Below are 18523 nucleotides of genomic sequence, written 5' to 3' on the forward strand. Positions count from 1 at the left end.
TTTAATGTTTCTCATCCCTTGAATTCTTTGAGTTTAGGTAATTTCAGTAAAAATTCTCAGGCAAGATACATAGTTTAAAGCTTTTTGAGGTTGCCACATAATGTCGAAAATTCTATCCTTAAATGATAATTTAGAAAGACAATTATTTCACTAAATTAAAATGTTTTAATTTATGAATTTTGAGAAATTTTAACTGGTTAGCAAAAAATAGGTAATATGAAAGTAAATAGAAGTATTTTTATACAGTTCATGGTTTTTTGTTTGTAGTAAGTTTTAAATTTCACAAATATTTTGTTGAGGTAAAACTGGTATATAATAAGCTACACATATTAAAATGTACAATTTAATAATTTTGACATATATATGTGTGTTTTATATATATATACACACATACAGTTGGTCCTCTGTGTCTGTGGTTCCACATCAAGCCAAATTCAAATTAAATATATTCAAAATAATAGTAGTATATACAGTTTATGTTCCAACAAACAGAGATAGACATTGTTGAAAATATTTCTAATTTTTTTAGAATATTTAGATATGGTTTGGCTCTTTTCCCCAGCCAAATCACATCTCGAATTGTAATCCCCATAATTCCCAATTGTCAAGGGTGGGACCTGGTGGGAGGTAATCAGATCATGGGATGTTTCCCCCATGCTGTTCTCATGATAGTGAGTACTCACAAGATCTGATGGTTTTATAAGTGTTTGACAGTTCCTGCTATACACACTCTCTCTCTTGCCTGCCACCATATAAGACATGCCTGCTTGCCCTTCTGCCATGATTATAAATTTTCTGAGGCCTCTCCAGCCATGCAGAACTGTGTGTCAATTAAACTGTTTTGTCTTTGTAAATTATGCAGTCTCAGGCAATTCCTGATAGCAGTGTCAGAATGGACTAATACAATTGATTTTAGGTTATTTCATATCTCAGTATCAATAATTCAATTAGATCATTACTGAATTAGTTTAGCAAACATTTTTGTACAAATACACTGTAGTGTTGCAAAATTAGCATTTGCAATTGATCATTAACCATCATCTCTGTTCAAATAATCCAATTATATATTAGCAAACACAATTAAAAATAAAAAACACATTTTACAGTTTTATTATAACAAAATACTTAGGAAAAAATTTAACAAAAAAACAGCACTAAATGCCCACAAGAGAAAGCAGGAAAGATCCAAAATTGACACCCTAACATCACAATTAAAAGAACTAGAAAAGCAAGAGCAAACACATTCAAAAGCTAGCAGAAGGCAAGAAATAACTAAAATCAGAGCAGAACTGAAGGAAATAGAGACAAAAAAAAACCCTTCAAAAAATTAATGAATCCAGGAGCTGGTTTTTTGAAAGGATCAACAAAACTGATAGACCACTAGCAAGACTAATAAAGAAAAAAAGAGAGAAGAATCAAATAGACACAATAAAAAAATGATAAAGGGGATATCACCACTGATCCCACAGAAATACGAACTACCATCAGAGAATACTACAAACACCTGTATGCAAATAAACTAGAAAATCTAGAAGAAATGGATAAATTCCTCGACACATACACTCTCCCAAGACTAAACCAGGAAGAAGTTGAATCTCTGAATAGACCAATAACAGGATATGAAATTGTGGCAATAATCAATAGCTTACCAACCAAAAAGAGGCCAGGACCAGATGGATTCACAGCTGAATTCTACCAGAGGTACAAGGAGGAACTGGTACCATTCCTTCTGAAACTATTCCAATCAATAGAAAAAGAGGGAATCCTCCCTAACTCATTTTATGAGGCCAGCATCATCCTGATACCAAAGCCGGGCAGAGACACAACCAAAAAAGAGAATTTTAGACCAATATCCTTGATGAACATCGATGCAAAAATCCTCAATAAAATACTGGCAAACAGAATCCAGCAGCACATCAAAAAGCTTATCCACCATGATCAAGTGGGCTTCATCCCTGGGATGCAAGGCTGGTTCAATATACGCAAATCAATAAATGTAATCCAGCATATAAACAGAACCAAAGACAAAAACCACATGATGATCTCAACAGATGCAGAAAAGGCCTTTGACAAAATTCAACAACGCTTCATGCTAAAAGCTCTCAATAAACTAGGTATTGATGGGACATACCTCAAAATAATAAGAGCTATCTATGACAAACCCACAGCCAATATCATACTGAATGGGCAAAAACTGGAAGCATTCCCTTTGAAAACTGGCACAAGACAGGGATGCCCTCTCTCACCACTCCTATTCAACATAGTGTTGGAAGTTCTGGCCAGGGAAATTAGGCAGGAGAAGGAAATAAAGGGTATTCAATTAGGAAAAGAGGAAGTCAAATTGTCCCTGTTTGCAGATGACATGATTGTATATCTAGAAAACCCCATTGTCTCAACCCAAAATCTCCTTAAGCTGATAAGCAACTTCAGCAAAGTCTCAGGATATAAAATCAATGTATAAAAATCACAAGCATTCTTATACACCAATAAGAGAGAAACAGAAAGCCAAATCATGAGTGAACTCCCATTCACAATTGCTTCAAAGAGAATAAAATACTTAGGAATCCAACTTACAAGGGACGTGAAGGACCTCTTCAAGGAGAACTATAAACCACTGCTCAATGAAATAAAAGAGGACACAAACAAATGGAAGAACATGCCATGCTCATGGGTAGGAAGAAACAATATCGTGAAAATGGCCATACTGCCCAAGGTAATTTATAGATTCAATGCCATCCCCATCAAGCTACCAATGACTTTCTTCACAGAATTGGAAAAAACTACTTTAAAGTTCATATGGAACCAAAAAAGAGCCCACATCGCCAAGTCAATCCTAAGCCAAAAGAACAAAGCTGGAGGCATCACGCTACCTGACTTCAAACTATACTACAAGGCTACAGTAACAAAAACAGCATGGTACTGGTACCAAAACAGAGATATAGATCAATGGAACAGAACAGAGCCCTCAGAAACAATGCCGCATATCTACAACTCTCTGATCTTTGACAAACCTAAGAAAAACAAGAAATGGGGAAAGGATTCCCTATTTAATAAATGGTGCTGGGAAAACTGGCTAGCCATATGTAGAAAGCTGAAACTGGATCCCTTCCTTACACCTTACACAAAAATTAATTCAAGATGGATTAAAGACTTAAACGTTAGACCTAAAACCATAAAAACCCTAGAAGAAAACCTAGGCATTACCATTCAGCACATAGGCATGGGCAAGGACTTCATGTCTAAAACACCAAAAGCAATGGCAACAAAAGCCAAAATTGACAAATGGGATCTCATTAAACTAAAGAGCTTCTGCACAGCAAAAGAAACTACCATCAGAGTGAATAGGCAACCTACCAAATGGGAGAAAATTTTCACAACCTACTCTTCTGACAAAGGGCAAATATCCAGAATCTACAATGAACTCAAACAAATTTACAAGAAAAAAACAACCCCATCAAAAAGTGGGCAAAGGATATGAACAGACACTTCTCAAAAGAAGACATTTATGCAGCCAAAAGACACATGAAAAAATGCTCATCATCACTGGCCATCAGAGAAATGCAAATCAAAACCACAATGAGATACCATCTCACACCAGTTAGAATGGCGATCATTAAAAAGTCAGGAAACAACAGGTGCTGGAGAGAATGTGGAGAAATAGGAACACTTTTACACTGTTGGTGGGACTGTAAACTAGATCAACCATTGTGGAAGTCAGTGTTGTGATTCCTCAGGGATCTAGAACTAGAAATACCATTTGATCCAGCCATCCCATTAGTGGGTATATACCCAAAGGACTATAAATCATGCTGCTATAAAGACACATGCACACGTATGTTTATTGCGGCACTATTCACAATAGCAAAGACTTGGAACCAACCCAAATGTCCAACAACAATAGACTGGATTAAGAAAATGTGGCACATATACACCATGGAATACTATGCAGCCATAAAAAATGATAAGTTCATGTCCTTTGTAGGAACATGGATGAAATTGGAAATCATCATTCTCAGTGAACTATCGCAAGGACAAAAAACCAAACACCGCATGTTCTCACTCATAGGTGGGAATTGAACAATGAGAACACATGGACACAGGAAGGGGAACATCACACTCTGGGGCCTGTTGTGGGGTGGGGGCAGGGGGGTGGGATAGCATTAGGAGATATACCTAATGCTAAATGGCGAGTTAATGGGTACAGCACACCAGCATGGCACATGTATACATATGTAACTAACCTGCACATGTGCACATGTACCCTAAAACTTAAAGTATAATAATAATAAAAAAATACAAGATGATAACAAAAAATAAGAAGAATTCATAAGTAAAATTAAAAAAAAAACTAAGTAAATGAAGAGGCATACTGTGTTCATAAATTTTATCATTTTATCATTTGATATTCAACATATCTATATTGTCTAAAAGGATTTTTATATTTACACAAGTTCTTAATCAAATCTCAGTAGCAATTTTGTAAAAATTGATTATTCTAAAAACATATAAAAGTTAGAAAGGCCTAATATAGTGAAAACAATTTTATAAAATAAGGAAGTTGAAGCACTTAACACTATGTTGTTTTGAGACTTAATTTAGACTGAGACCATCATATAATTCATCAAAAATATTTTAAATAAATACTACTCAAAATAATTACTGGGCACAGGTACTTTACCAGTAAATTGGATTACAAAATTTGATCTTAAGACCATGAGTAATGTCTGTTCTTTTAAATGCTGTCTGCTTACTAATGAAAAAATATGACTTAACAAAATTAGAACCAAGTTAATGAATATCCAATTATGAAATTTCCAGAAAAACAAGGATAATCAACAATATCTAATAAAATAAACTAAAATATCATAAATAAGACATCTTTAGGTAACTGTAGTTACTTTGTTTTATCTATATTTTGTATATATACGGTACCATATATTGCTTCAGTAAGAATTTATCAAATGCCTATTGAGCTGATCACCAGAAACTGAATTGAATGAAAGCCTTCATCAAATACTTACTGAATGCCAGGCACTGGGTTGAATGCTCAGATTCAAACATGAATAAAGCTAGGCACAGTGGCTCATGCCTGTAATCCCAGCACTTTGGGAGGCCAAGGCAGGTGGATCACTTGAGGTCAGGAGTTCAAGACCAGCCTGGCCAACATGATGAAACCCCATCTCTGATAAAAATACAAAAATAGCCAGGCATAGTGGCAGGCACCTGTAATCCCAGCTACTAGGGAGGCTGAGGCAGGAGAATTGCTTGAACTCAGGAGGCTGAAGTTGTAGTGAGCCAAGATCGTGCTATTGCACTCCAGCCTGGGCGACAAGAGCGAAACTCCATCACAAACAAACAAACAAACAAACAAATGAATAAGATGCACAGTCAATTTAGTTGTGGTGCATAATGGTGGGAGTAAAATAAGGGAGGAAACAAAAATAGAATTGTGTTTTTTATTTTATAGTAAGTACAGGCTTGTCTTAGGCCAAAACATAGGCAAAGGTTGAGAATAAAGGGAGGAAAAGATTTCCTCTGTTTCATGAGTCATGAAAGAACAAATTGTACTCTGGTTCTATTAAAGGCTTGTATTCTTAAGTAGAGCATCTTCTGTCTTTGCTACTTTAGGATTATAGGAGTATTATGGGTAAAACCTCTATGTTTAAACACATTCCAAAACCTGTTAATCAAAGCTGTAAAGTTACCCTCGGTCTGTTTAGCATGAGTTTTCATGGCTTCCTCAAAACCCTGAAGTGGGTTTTCTTTTTTCCATCTTCTCAGAAACCACAGTCAGATTCAAGAAAACATGATTCTTGGACACTAAATGCTCCCCAGTCCCAGAAGACAGGCACTGTTTATATTAGATTAGATCCTTCAAGCCTAGTTCATCACAGTGTACAGATACTTAACAGATAACCTGGCAGAGAACAATATGATAGAACAGAGAGACTGAAGCATCACCCAACAGTTATTAAAAGTATGAACCAGTGAAAATGAGCCTATTCAACATACTGAACACACTTGAATAGAATCAATTTATCAAATTGTGCCTGTATTTATCCTAGGATTAGTTATCTGAGCCCATGTATTACAAGATTGTATGAACAAAGGGATTAACCTATGTCCTTAGAAAATTTGATACATTCCTGATGTCACTGCAAAATCACTATCTTCGTATTTGTGATATAAAAGTAAACAGAAAGTAGTCATCTTCTATCATGCGATATTTGTCAACAGTAGCCCAATTATTTATTTAATACTTAGCTCTGAATTTTAATTTATACATGTGAGTAGTTACATATGAGTTTAAATACATTTATTTTCTTAATCACTGGTATTATTTTTTGCTATTAAGTCTCATTCAACAATATTTTTTATTACTTACAGTGAAATATTAGTCTCCATTTTAAATGTACATTTTACCCAAACCAATAATACCAGGACATTAAAGAAATGTTGTATGTCATCTCTTGAGGCTTTTAAAAAATATCCTTATTAATAGAGTCATGTTCTATTGACAAAAATAAAACACTACAATTAAATTAATTTAGCATGTTTGAACTCAGTATAAATAATAAGTAATTAAGCATTTCTAAGGAATGATTTTATTAAGCATTATTTCACTAAACAATGACTACCTGCACATAACAGTTTAATCTTTTTGCTTTTTTTTTTAACTTTTATTTTAGGTTCCAGGGTACATGTGCAGGTTATACAGGAAAACTGTGTGTCATGAGGGTTGGTACACAGATTATTTCATTACCCAGGTAATAATTATACTAGCTGATAGGTAGTTTTTTGACCTTCTCTCTCCTCATACCCTCCACCCTCAAGTAGGCTCTGATCTCCGTTGTGCCTGTCTTTGTGTTCATGTGTTCCTGTTGCTTAGTTCTCACTTATAAGTGAGAATATGCAGTATTTGTTTTTTTGTTCCTGCATTAGTTTGCTTAGGATAATGGCCTCCAGCTCTATCCATTTTTTTTGCCAAAAACATGATCTTGTTCTATGTATGGCTGCATAGTATATGGTGGTAGATATGCACTATATTTTCTTTATCCAGTCTACCGTTCATGTGCATTTAAGTTGATTCCATGTTTTTGCTATTGTGAATGGTGCTGCAATAAACATACATGTGCATGTATCTTTATGGTAGAACAATTTATATTCCTTTGAATATATACCCAATAATGGAATTGCTAGGTTGAATGCTAACTCTGTTTTAAGTTATTGGGGGAATCACCGTTCTGCTTTCCACAATGGCTGAACTAATTTACATTCCAACCAGCAATGTATAAGCATTTCCTTTTTTCCACAACCACTCCAGCATCTGTTATTTTCTGACTTTTTAATACTAGCCATTCCAGGTGGTGTGAGATGGTTTCTCGCCGTGGTTTTGATCTGCATTTATCTAACAATTAGTGATGTTGAATATTTTTTCACATGCTTTTTGGCCCTGTGTATGTCTTCTTTTGAGAAGTGCCTGCTGATGTACTTTGCCCCCTTTTTGGGGGTTGTCTGTTTTTTCCTTGTTGACTTGCTGACATTCCTTAGAGGTTTTGGATATCAGACCTCTTTTGGATGCATAGTTTGCAAATATTTTCTCCCATTCTCTATGTCATTTACTCTGTTGATAGTTTTCTTTGCTGTGCAGAAGCTCTTTAGTTTAGTTAGGTCCCATTTGTTAATTTTTGGGGGATTTTTGCAATTGCTTTTGGCACCTTTGTCGTGAAATTTTTGCCAGGTTCTCTGTCTAGAATGATACATCCAAGATTATCTTCCTGGATGTTTATAGTTTTAGGTTCGTTAAAATTTTTAATCCATCTTGAGTTTTTGTATATGGTGTAAGGAGGGGGTCTAATTTCAATCTCCTGCATATGAGTAGCCAGTTATCCTTGCAACACTTATTGAGGAGAGTCCTTTCCCCACTGTTTTTGTTGAATTTGTCAAAAACCAAATGATTGTAGGTGGGCAGCATTATTTCTGCCCTCTCTATTTTGTTCCATTGGTCTATGTCTCTGTTTTTGTACCAGTACCACGCTGTTTTGGTTATTATGGCCTTCCAGTAGACTGTAAAGTTGGGTAACATGATGCCTCCAACTTTCTTTGCTAAGGATTGCCTTGGCTATTTGGGCTCTTTTAGATTCTATATGAATTTTAAAATAATTATTTTTCTAAATTTGTGCAGAATGTCATTGGTAGGTATTCTTGAGTTTCAATTTACTGATTTTATTATTTTTATTTCAATAGTTTTTTGGGGGGTACTTGTGGTTTAAGTTACATGGATGAGTTCTTTAATGGTGAATTCTGAGATTTCAGTGCACCCATTTCCTGAGCAGTGTGCACTGTACCCAATTTGTAGTCTTTTATCCCATACCTCCCTGCTAACCTCCCCCAGCTGGAGTCCCCAAGTCTATCATATTGCTCTGTATATCTTTGTGTCCTCATACCTTAGTTCACTCACTTGTAAGCGAGAATATATGGTATTTGGCTTTCCACACCTGAATTACTTCAGTTAGAATAATGGTGTACAGCTCCATCCAAGTTGCTGAACAGACATTATTTTATTCCTTTTTATGGTTGAGTAGTATTACATGGTTTGTATGTGCCACATTTTTTATCCATTTATTTGTTGATGGGCACTTAGTTTGGTTCCATATTTTGCATTTGCAAATTGTGCTTCTATAAACATGTGTGTGCATGTGTCTTTTTCATATAATTTCTTTTCCTCTAGGTAGATATAGTGGGATTGCTGGAATTAATGGTAGATCTACTTTTAGTTCTTTAAGGAGTCTCCATGCTGTTTTCCCTAGTGGTTTTACTAGTTTACACTCCCACTGGCAATATAAAAGTGGTCCATTTTCATCACATCCATGTCAACATCTATTGCTTTTTTGGCTTTTTAATTATGACCATTCTTTCAGAAGATGGTATCTCATTGTGGTTTTAATTTGCATTTCCCTGATTAGTGATGTTGAGCATCTTTTCATATATTCGTTGTCTGTTTGTATGTCTTCTTCTGAGAAATGTCTATTCATGTCCTTTGCCCACTTTTCAATGTAATTATCTATTTACTTCTTGCTGATTTGTTTGAGTTCCTTGTAGATTCTGGATACCAGTCCTTTGTCAGATGCATAATTTGTGAGTATTTTCTCCCATTCTGTGGGTTGTCTGTTTACTCTGCTGATTATTTCTAAGGCCTCAAAGGCAAATGCAACAAAAACAAAAATAAATGTCACTGGTAGTTTGAGAGGTAGAGCATTGAATCTGTAAATTGCTTTGAGCAGTATGGTTACTTTAACCATATTGATTCTTCCTATTCATGAGCATGGAATGTTTTTCCATTTGTTTGTGTCATCGCTGATTTCTTTGAGCAGAAATGTTTTGTAATTCTCATTGCAGAGGTCCTTTACCTCCCTGGTTAGCTGTACTCCTAGGTATTTTACTCTTTTAATGGCTATTTCATTTCTGATTTGGCTCTTGGCTTGGATATGCTTGGTGTATAGGAATGCTGCTCATTTTTGTACATTGATTTTGCATCCTGAAACTTTGGTGAAGTTGTTTGTTAGAAGAAGGGGTTTTGGGACAGAGACTATTTCTAGATACAGAATCATATTATCTGCAAAAAGGGATAGTTTAATTTCCTCTCTTCTTGTTTGGATGCCTATTATTGATTTATCTTGCCTGATCACTCTGGCCAGGATTTCTAGTACTATGTTGAAATGGAGTGGTGAGAGAGAACATCCTTGTCTTGTTCTGGTTATCAAGGAGAATACTTCTAGCTTTTGCCTATTCAGTGTGATGTTGACTGTGGGTTTGTCATAGATGGCTCTTATTATTTTGAAGCATTTTCCTTCAGTGCCTAGTTTGTTGAGAGTTTTTAAAATGAAGGATGCTGAATTTTGTTGAAAGCCTTTTATGCATCTATTGAAATAATTACTTTTTTTTCTTTAGTTCTGTTTATGTAATGAATCACATTTATTTATTTGCATATGTTGAACTAACTTTGCATCCCAGGAGTAAAGCCTACTTGATTCCAGTGGTAGCTTTGTGATATGCTGCTGGATTTGGTTTGCTAGTATTTTGTTGAGGATTTTTACATATATGTTTATTAAGGATATTGGCATAAAGTTTTTTTGTTGTTTTGTTGTTTTAATAATGTAAGTGGTTGGTTAAGAATAAGGACTTTGGACTCACATGAACCTACAGTTGATTCCTAGCTCTGCCATAAATTCTTTGTTTATTTTCTGTAATGTACTAAGATTACCTACACCTTACTTTTCCCTTCTATAAAATGGAGATGATAATGTAATATTCTAGGGTCACTTGGAAAATTAAATGAAATGTCTTATTCAAAGCACTTAATATTGTATCTGGCACATAGTAAATACTCAAACCTGTTTAAATGCATATGTATCATATGTAAATCCTTATTCTTTCAGGATATACAGTACCTAGAACTTGCCAAGTGGCTTTAGCTTCTTTGGTTGATGCTATCCAAAGTGCAATACTATTTAGGTAAGGTGAATGAGAAAAGCTTTTATCATCACCTGTGCACATGGGCCATTTTATTACTCTTCAGACCTGAAGCCACAGTTCCACTGGGCTATTGCCTCAGTCATCTCTTTTATTTCTCCTCTTTGTTTACTCATATAAGAAAATGAGTTCTTTTCAATCATTTTAGAAAAAAATGAGAGTTTTTGAGATTTCTTTCTCATAATATAAAGAGTTTTTATGATAAAGAAGGCAAAATGGGACAATTGTCTTTCACTGTTAATTTTAATCATGGGGTTAAATATGTTAAGTGGCTGAGTAATGAATAATTAGGTCTTCATCCAGTTTATCTCTTAATTATTAAAAAAAAAACAAAGAAAATCACAAACTGTCCAAAAACAAATCAAATACATTGTTCTTTAATCATTTATGAAACATGTTAATTTGAAAGACATCAGCTTAAATTGATATGGTAGTTTATAAAATCCAAAGCTGTAACATCTCAACACCAGGGCCAAGACAAGGATTACAGCACTTCAAAAAATAATAATAATAATACTTTCCTGAGGTGTAAGTATATACTTTTTTCGGTCAATAGAAAAAAGCTGAGTAGACTTTTGTGCCTTGCTATTCACATTGATCTTGTACCAAAGGTTTGATAGATTATGCATAGCATCTAGAAAGCAGGAAAGCAGAATGCCCTACATAGAGCAAATTCTTCATCACTGGGTGCATCCCTGTGGAGATATTGACTGAAAGGAAAACTGCAGTCAGATCAGCACAGCAGGAATACCATGTCATGCTCTGAACACTCCTTGACGGTGTTTCTTCATCTTTTATTTTCAATCAACTATACTGTGGCCTTTCTTCTATTTTTATAGAAACATATATCTTTCAAATTTTTATGTACATGTTATGTAACAGTCTTAAAAGGACAGTATGTTTTTAGATTTTAAAACAATAACAAAATATACAAATTTACACAATATATAATTTAAATATTCTTAAGGATTTAAGATTCTTAAATAATCCTAAGGATTTTTAAAGTTGGCATTTCTGGATAAAAATATATTTGATACTTAAATCTTTGATATTTAAATTATTTAATATCTTAAGAATTTTTAAAGTTGGCATTTCTGCATAAAGATATATATATATATAGCAAATATATATCTTTATGGAGAAATGGCAGATTTAAAAAAATCCTTAAAGTTGCCATTTCTGCATAAATATATATATATCTAAATCAAATAGGTATATAAATCAAATATATAACTTTATGCAGAAATGGCAACTTTAAAAATCCTTAAGATTTTAAATTCAGTGTGAAGTTAAAATTCATCACACTGAGTTTAAATTCTAAAGTTTACTGATATTTGATTTAAATATCAAATATATATCTTTATCTGGAAATAACAACTTTAAAAATCCTTAATATATTAAATGCTTCATGTAAACATAAAATAAATGTTTTTATAAATTTTGTATCATAGTATATATACTGTGTTTGTGATTTGTACTCTTCTTTTATTCTCTTAATGCTTTTTCCCTTGGCATTATATTTTTGTATTTCCCCTTATTTTTCAGACATACAATGTAAATGAGCAGCTACATAGCATTTCACTATATGAATCACTCTAATAAATTACCGTATTCTTAGAAACTTGGGTGTTTTAAAGTTTGTTGCTGTTGTTGTTATTTGTACCTCTACAGCGGGATTGTGCTGAGTCCCCAGTGACCCATATGGTAAAGAATGATAAGTATATATTTTCTAATATTAAACTATTCTTAAATTCCTGGACAAAAATATATTTGGTCTTTTTAAATATAGAGTCTATGAAAAAAATCCTCTTTCACTGCAATTTTTGGGTTTGGCAATATGAAAACTCCACTTTGTAAGAGAGATTTTTTGCTCTTTACACAAAATTGTTCTCTAAATTATTTAAGGCCTACAGACCTTATTGTAAAGATGGGTTATGAAATTAGATTACAATACAACAACTTAAATATTACACCAAATATATGTTGTAAATATAAGTGTGTTATTGGTTTATAGTGAATTTTGTTTGAAGGTCTTTGGACCCTAATCTTGAAACCACTGAAACCCACAACAAAAATGTGTTTCAATTCTCCATTAACCATGCAAAAATAATTTGGATTTATTGAGAAGTTATAGGAAACCAGGATATCTGCTTATCTTTTCATAACATTCTCCAAGCTCTAACCCCTATTTAGACTCACAGTGAAATACATCCATTAAGATTCCTCATTAGCTCGAGTTTCTTTATAAATGCTTACATTCATTTAGAAGAAAATGAATCTGTTCCACCTTTTAACATAAAGGATTCATTTTTCTTTAAGCTTAAGTGATTGTGGCCAATCATTTCTCTAATGCATCACTTTATTTGTTGTTTTATGTAGAAATTTTTGTTTGTACATGAGACCTTTGTCTATAGCTGTACAGTTTAATTCTCAGGTATTGGTGTGACAGTATGAACATTATACCACTTTTATATAATTAATTTTTAAAAATTATTGCTTTTTCTTTAGATGAGATGGAATACCACATTTTTTGTGAAATGCCTTTAAAGGGATATGCCTTAGTCCATTTTTGCTGCTATAAAAGAATGCCTGAGACCAGATAATTTGTAAATAATAGAAATTTATTTCTCACATTTATTGAGGCTGGGAAGCCAAAGATCAGTGCACCAGCAGATTCAGTGTCTGAGGAGGGCTGCCCTCTGCTTTTAAGATGATACCTCGGTGCTGCGTCCTCACATGATGGAAGACAGAAAGGCAAGGAAGGTGAAAGGGAAGGAGGAGGAAACCCCAACTTGCTTTTGCATAAGGAACACACCCAGAGATAATGACATGAATCCATTTATGAGGGCAGAGCCCTCATGGCCTAATCCCCTCTTAAAGGTCCCATGTCTTAATATTGTTACAATGGCAATTAAATTTCATCATGAGGTTGGGAGGGGATAACATTCAAACCATGATCATATAACGCCGTAGGCATTTATTTGCAGGTTGGATTTTTTCCATAGATAAGTGTTGTATGATCCATATATGTTTATGTATATAGCTCTGGCTCATTCATTTTAACTGCTATATAATCTTAAATAGCATGAACATTTTTTTAAAAAGTTATGCAAATGTTCAAGCAGAACCTAGAGAAGTGGCACAGACTGTGTTGGGAACAATTCTTGAAGACTGGACCAAGAACCAGTGTACAGGCTCCTTAATGTCAATTTAACCTACGTTCATTCACACAGAGCTAACAAGGACAGATATTAGACTCCAGGAAAGGACCCTGACTTTGGGTAGAGATCCTTTATGCTATGTTGTTATGCAAATATCTACTTTCCTTTGCTTTTCCCCTGATCAAGAAAGAAACAATAGCAATGTAACATGATAGGACCTTCCCTCTATCTGTATCCATGTAGTTCAGGGTATTTAGTTAAAGTAGCAACCCTCGTGTGATTAGGAAGCTAGAGTAAGCCCTAATGTTGTAGCTGTATAAAATAGCAATCTGGTGGCAAGATTCACCACATCAGTGTTTACAGTTGGGAAAGTACCAATTCATTCCCTGGTATGATCCAGGTTTGGTCAATACTTCGCAGTTAATGAGGATCAATCGCTTATGTACTATGAGTAGTTAGTTTTCATGTAGCATTACAGCAAATTAACAGTCTTACTGGAGAAAAATTAACTCTTTCCTTTTTTGCCACCCCACTGATCCAAAATGCACTCTGTACCTTATCTGCAATCTGCACTGTTCCAAGCCATAAAGATTTGCTGTGAGATTGTCATTGATATTTCTATAAAAGGGATTGAGGAATGTCTAAAATTTCTAGGGATTGCTGGATGGCTACTTGTGCTGCAGATCATTTTCATGTGAAACAAAACAAAGGCCACTTTTAATACAAATTCAGGAGGGCCCCATTACCTGATTCCCAAAAGTATAATAAGGCTAGCTATAGTACATTGACAGAGAAAAGTTTAATAAAGATACACAACACTGCTCAGTACTCTTCAAATGACAGAGACTCACTCTTTTTCTCAAGAAGGGAAGAGTTATTGGGCATGGGTTTGTTAGCCTGTGTCCTAGTGTCAATTTATCGTTCATTATAGTGGCAAATACTACCTGGTATAACTCAGTAATGCTTGCCAGGAAGGCACCAGAAGAAAAATAGTGGGCTTAGACACTCTCATATTTTATTGGTCTATGAAACTGCATTAATAAATTAGATTCATTCTCAAATTTACTAAATAATGCCACTATTAAAACAAAAAATGTTGTAACAATATTTGCACACTCCATCAATATACAAAGTTCCTATGATATACATTCTCCTCAAATATACAAAGTTCCTATGATATACATTCTCTTCAACAGTTGATAATGCTACACTTTTTAATTTTTACCAGTTTTGATAGTACAAAATATATTTTCTCACTTAATAAGGCTAAAATATCTTTAATTAGTAATGATCATTTATTTTACTTTTTCTGTGGAATCCAAGTTCTAGTCTTCTGCTTATTTCTCCATTGTAATTTTTATTTTTCTTATTTATTTTGAAACTGTTTCCAAAACCAGAGAATAATAAAAATACTTCCTAATTCATTTTATGAAGCTAGTGAAACGTTGATACCAAAACCTGAAGAAGGAAATTACAGACTAATAGCTTTCATCAGCATGTCTGTAAAAATTTTGAACACAACACAAACAAACAGAATTCAGAAAGGCATAAAGAATAACACACATCTTAACAAGATATGATTAAGGAAAGAAATATATGTTGAGAGATGCAGAAAAAAAAATTTAAAAAAGGTTGATAAAAACCCTTCAAAAACCAGAAAGAAATTGAAACATCCTCAGTCCAACAAAATACACCTACAAAAATAGTCTAACCACATTGTACTGAGTAGTAAAAAAATTGAATGCTTTCCACCCAAGCTCAAAAATAAGACAGAGATATTTCTCTCACCACTTCCACATATTACCAAAAATGTTAGCAAAGCCATGAGGAAAAAAAATCAATATTAAAGAATTAATGTATGAAAGGAAGAAGTAGAACTGCTGTCATTCACAAACAATCTGATTATGCATGTAGAAAATTATATGGAATGTATAAAATTTCTACTAGGATTAAGTGAATTTAGCAAGGTAGCAAAATGGAAAATTAATAAGCAAAACTCATTGTTATTTCTATATATGAGAAGTTAGCACTATAAAAATGAAATAAGATGTCATTTTAAAATAGCATCAGAATTCACATATGAAGAATAAGTATAATAGGATATGTACAGGAATTCTATGCTGGAAACTACAAAATATTGCAGAGCAAAGTTGAAAAAGATCTGAAAAATGGAGAGATATACTATCTTTATGGATTGAAGTATTCAATTTTGTAAAGATGTTTATTCTCCCCAAATAGATTTTTAGAATGATACTTTCCCAAACAAAACTTTATCATGTTTCTTAAAAGAAACCTACAATATTATTCTAAAATTAAAGTAAAATGTAAGGTATCTGGAATAGACAAAGAGCTTTTAAAGGAAAACAAAATTAGACATTCCCACTACCTTTAAAAAGACTTACTCTAAAACCATTACAAGCAGAGTAATATGGTTTTGGTGACTCACCAAAGTGTCAGGTTAATTCAATGAGAAATATAAAGTCTTTGTTGTTGTTGTTACAGATGGTGCTGGGACATCTGAAAGTCAATATGGGAAAAAATGAAGCTAGCTCTTATTGTGTGCCATATAATAAAATTATTTGTAGACAAATTGTTTACATAAATATAAAAACTAAAGCCCATGACTTCCACCATGAAACACATCTGATATTGTAATACATTTTGGGTAAGCTAAGATTACCTACATAGGATTCCAAAAGTACTAACTACAAAATAAGATAAATAATAAATTGTATTTAATTAAACTTAATTATCTCTGATTTTAAAATATGCTACTGTTGTCCTAATGTTACATTATTTCTTTGAAGCCAAAAAGATGGCAAAAGAAAATATGTAAAAGGTTCAAATAGGCAGTGATATGGAAAAGGAAACACAAAAAACAACATACAAAATCTCAGCATCATTAGTCATCTAAAAAATATGCCCACAGAAAAACAATATAGAAGAATGTTCATAGCAACTTTATTTATTATAGCCCAAAATTTTAGAAAATATATTTCTCAAAAGAGTCATGGGTAAAAAAAATGTGGCATTTTCATTCAGTGGTATATTTCTTACAAACAGAAAGAAACAACTACTGATACATTCAGCAATGTGGCTGAAACTCAGCGCCATATGGAGTGAAAGAGGCTAAACACAAAGGGGTGCATTATGCATGGTTCTATTTAATTGATGTTCCAGTAGACAAAAACTAATATATGGCTGTAAAAATTAAAAAGTGATTGCCTTCTTGAGGCATGGAGGTCTAGCATTTGCCTGGATAGATACACAAGGAAACTTTCTGTAGCAATGGAAACATAATTTTTCTTGTTTGGGGTGGCAGTTAAACCCATTGAATTAAAGACTTGTGATGAGTGCATCTCACAGTTTAAAGTGTATTCAAACAACCAAAAAAGTCTATACCAAACTATTTCCTAGAGGATCTCTTATTTACAAAAGCTAACATAAAAATTACCTAGCCTCATCTTATTAATTATCACAGATAATATTCCTCAACATATATTCTCTTTAAAATGGTCTTTTTTGCAGCATTACATTATAGGCAAGATAAACATAGGAGGAATTTATAATAAATTTTCATATGTCTATGTTTAGTTTTCATATAACATATTTACAATTAGTTTGTATATAATATATATTTTGATGTAATCTTTTATAAATATTAAAATATGTTAAATTATTTTCATAATAGTTTTCTATTTAAATTCAAAATCGATTTCTTTGATCTAAGAATTCTGGATGAGGTCTGCTATTAGTATTCTGTATCACTGAGTCAAATTATGAAAATAGAGCTACTACATATTTTTTAAATTCCCAGCATCTGAAAGTGTCCATGCTATTATTTTGGTGCCAATAAATATTTCTAAATGCGTGAGTTAGTGGTGTCTGTGAATTGAATGCATTAATTTATAGTTTTTGACTTTTGAAACTCTTCTCCAGTATCCTAATCATCTCAATATAGCCTTTATGTTTTATGCTTTTTCTATTGGGTGCCTAACTTTCTGGCTTAGGACAGTTTCTGGGACTACCATACTTCTTTTGGGATGAGGAAGCTATATTGAGCACATGCCATATGGTAAGCATCAAATGAATTATGAAGAACATTCCTGTGTTTTCTTCGTTTATTCCTAAGCTTCTGAAACATTAGTCCTCAAATTACTGACATCATCTAATATTTTATGCAAAGATGACCTTTCTCTCCTTCTGCACATACTTTATCAGTCCAAATGACAGTACCCGTAAATATGCTTATGTGTACTGGGGAAAGCAAGCATAATGCTTAGAGGTATAGCTTTGTACGTGTGTATAGCACTATGATTTCTAATAGAAACTTGGCAAGTAAAATACATTTTACTGATTGATAGACTAGCTCCTCTTAAAGCTTTGGGAAGGAATGCCCTCCCTTCTCATGGTTTTATGGTCTCATTTGCAATATATGGAACAAGACCACTACTCAAGTTTTATCTCTGATCAAAAACTCTTACTCAATATTTGGTATGAAGTCACTTTGCTCATGATTGAGTCTGTTTTTTAGAAAAAAAAAATAAGTTTTTTAAGCATTCTGTAAAAGCTGATAACTGGATTCCCTGATCTATCAAAACTACCTTAAAAATGATTATAAAAATTTAGAAACTCAGTCAAGGCAGGTCATTGGATAAAAGGTTTTTTTATTTGTTTTTGGTAATTGCAACTTCACTTCTGAGGATATGAACCTCCAGCTGTCATATGTATGTGATTAATTCAATGCCTTTCCAGCCATTAAGGATGCCCCGCTATGTTTCTGTTTTCTGGCAAAAATAGAAGATAGCTTAACACAACATCTTGGCATA

At 33.4% G+C, this 18523-nt stretch overlaps 1 long non-coding RNA gene across 2 annotated transcripts in view; it reads right to left on the bottom strand.

Annotated features, from left to right (window-relative positions):
• The window catches only part of LOC134737921 (uncharacterized), a 159473-nt gene that overhangs the window by 22072 nt on the left and 118878 nt on the right, over positions 1 to 18523 (bottom strand). For both annotated transcript variants that reach the window (XR_010123353.1, XR_010123354.1), the window contains one exon: positions 16141 to 16211. This is a non-coding gene — a long non-coding RNA (uncharacterized LOC134737921). The remainder of the gene's footprint in view (positions 1 to 16140; positions 16212 to 18523) is intronic.

This window comes from Pongo pygmaeus, chromosome 13 (assembly GCF_028885625.2).
Source record: "Pongo pygmaeus isolate AG05252 chromosome 13, NHGRI_mPonPyg2-v2.0_pri, whole genome shotgun sequence".
Classification (NCBI taxonomy): domain Eukaryota; kingdom Metazoa; phylum Chordata; class Mammalia; order Primates; family Hominidae; genus Pongo; species Pongo pygmaeus.